Source organism: Telopea speciosissima, chromosome 11 (assembly GCF_018873765.1).
Source record: "Telopea speciosissima isolate NSW1024214 ecotype Mountain lineage chromosome 11, Tspe_v1, whole genome shotgun sequence".
NCBI classification, from domain to species: domain Eukaryota; kingdom Viridiplantae; phylum Streptophyta; class Magnoliopsida; order Proteales; family Proteaceae; genus Telopea; species Telopea speciosissima.
This window is the reverse complement of record NC_057926.1, coordinates 8543312-8546343: the sequence shown is the minus strand read 5'-3', so window position 1 is coordinate 8546343 and position 3032 is coordinate 8543312. Positions and strand designations below refer to the sequence as shown.

The 3032-nt window shown below is 38.0% G+C and overlaps 1 pseudogene; it reads right to left on the bottom strand.

Moving 5' to 3' along the window:
* On the bottom strand, positions 1 to 1064 carry LOC122644741 (annotated as a pseudogene).
* Between the last annotated feature and the right edge of the window lie 1968 nt (positions 1065 to 3032).

The following is a 3032-nucleotide window of genomic DNA, read 5'->3' as shown; positions in this document are numbered from 1 at the left end:
TCACATCGGAATAACCATATAGACAGAGAATCTCCCATTTGCTCTGATTTTATTGACAATTTTTAGAGTAATTTTCATTGATATTATAATATTTGCACCTAAGTCTTTGTGTTGAGACAAATTATATGATGACCCAAGGAAGTATTGGATTTCAATATAAATGAAATGTTGGCCAGATCGGATGGCTTTCACATATGTTGTATCTATGCTCATGTCAATCACACATTTTTACCACATACCAAAGTTCTTGCTTGTAGCATATCTTGGATCCTTTGGAAAGAGCCTTTCACAGAATTTGAATCAATTGAATGGAATACCTGGACATGCCAAGTCTCTAGATCATTCTCACTTAGTTAAGAAGCATCGAGCACACCAATGATGTCAGGAATTCTTTCCAACCCGAGCAAAGCATCATCATATATATATTTTTTTATTTTTAACTCCCATGGGGTTTTGAAGCTTTTAGCCAACGCTCTTCAAAATTGGCAAGAACATCATATGCTGATGGTCCATCAATTTTACTGTGCAGATCATGTCATGTTTCCCTTGGATAACCAGCAGTTGACCCCGTGAAAGTGGGGTTATGATAGTCATCCTTATGAATAGTTTCTAGTGTCCGAATTAAGGGTTGTCTTGGAGTATCATACCGCCCATCACATAAATCAAGTCCTCCAATAAAAGCTATGATTTTGTTTTCTTATTATCACCGGAATCAGCATTGACAATCACAGTTTTCTGATGATGGGTGTAGATTGTTCCAACTTCCTGCTGTTTGGCCCGGCTATGTTGTTTTCCAGTAGATTAAGTGCAAAGTAGAACTTGCACCTAAGAGTGCTTGAAGAAGCGTCTAATCTCTTCATCATGGGTATGTAATAAGGGTGTCAATTCGGTACCAAAACCATTTAATGAACCAATATTGTACCAAATTACCCATTTGGTACTGTACCGAAGACAATTCGGTATGATATAGGTATGAGAAAATGGTACCGTACTCAGTACAGTTTGGAGGTTGATATCGACGGTACATACCGATGCCGTACCGAATTATCGAATACCGGTACCATACCATATTATCATAATATACACTTATATATATACTAGTAAACTCACATGTGCAAATGCACGTATGCGTGCGCACTTGCACATGACAAATGCAACTTAAAAATGAACAAATACTTGATTCAACAATGATCTGCATGGAACAAACAGTGAACTACTTCCAATATAGATTGCTAGTATTGACAGCCCATCTATGCATTCTCCTTGGCTCCAGTCCAATCTCTTGTAAGACAAAGAAACAAACTACAGTATCCCACTCCTCAGCTAAGGCCGAATACAAAGCCATAGCAATAGCTACATGCGAAATCACCTGGTTATCTTATCTTTTCAAGGACTTGGGAATTGCATTGTCGTCTCCAATGCAACTATTTGTGACAATCAAGTAGCTATACATATAACATCCAATCCAATTTTTCACGAACGTACTAAGCACATCGAAATTGATTGCCATGTTATTCGGGAGAAATTGCAACAAGGTCTTCTTCAACCAACAAAGATCAATAGTTCAAATTAGCTAGTGGACCTGTTCACTAAGTCTCTTGGTTGCGAACAGTTTCACTATCTCAATTCCAAGTTGGGCGTTTGTTAGGACCCCTACACTCAGATGCATAGTGACCCCACTTTCCACAGTTGTGGCACTTGCCCTTCTTTTTAAAGTTAGTCTTTTTGGCCTCCAATTGTTGGGGTTCTTTCTTAGGTGGCTTAGACTGCCTAGGATTTTTCTTTGATTGTGAAACTAAATTGGCAGATGTCTGTTGTTGTTTCACCATCTCCAAGTTATTCCTGGCTCTGTTCTCATCTTCGATTCTAATGAACCGTTTGAGATCATCTAGCCCCACTTGTGTTTTCTTCCTATACATCTCAGTTTTAAAGGAATGCCAGGTAGAGGGTAACTTAAAAATAATTGCACCCACTAAGAATGCATCAACAATAGGGATATTTTCTTGGTTCAATTTTGTTCTCAAGTTCTCAAAGTCTGTTACTTGAGGAAGTATTTCATTGTCTTCTTGAAACTTGAAATCCATAAACTTATCAACCAAGTGAGTTTTTGATAGGTCCTCCTTTTTGAATTGGGCTTCTAGGTTTTCCTAAATCTCTTTTGCAGTTTCATATTTACTATAGGTCTCTACCAGCCTATCTGACAGGCAGTTCAATAGGTAGTCTTTGCAAAAGTCCTCATCACTTATCCATTGAGCTTCAGTTAGGTCCGTACAATCAAAAAAAGTATTTATTACAGTGTAGAAAATATCGAGGTACTTCAGTCCAAACTGAGTCCTCTTTTTCCAAGAACTGAACTCAGAGCCACTAAAGTTTTCCAATTTGATCATCTCAATTGGAACAGCATATTTCGCCATTGTTAAGTGATTTGTTTATATGCTCAAGGAAAAATTCAAATAAAAATAAATGCTTCAAGGAACAATCACACCTGAGATGGAAAACCCTGGATTTAGATGTCGAAGGAAGGATCGCGGTGATGCAGCAGCGTCGACGCTCACGGTGTGTACACTTATGCTGGCTGGTGCAGGTGCTAGTACCAATGCTAGCGCCGGTGCAGGCGCCAAATCACTTTAACAAAAGAATGACAAAAGCTTTTCCCTTTGTCTTCTTCTTCTTTCTTTCTTTTTTTTTTTTTGTTTTTCAAAATCAAAAGCAAAGTTTGACTTTTCGTCCTGTTCTCAAATTTTTTTTTTTTAAATACCAGTTGAATCTGTGTATCAATCAAAAGCTTAGAGAAAACTGCAGAACCGTGTTTTGAAAATCGAAATCGAAGTCGATCTTTCAAAATAAAAAACCTGCAATTGTGACGTATGATCTCCAAAGCCGAATCAAGGATCGTTCTTCCAAGCTAATGCGATCTCCAACGCAATTCTGCCGAAGCCGATCTCTCAAAAAAAACTTGTAGAATTGCAACGTTCGATCAACAAACCACAACCTTGATTCTAAAATCCAAAAATCCAAAGCCGATCTTCATC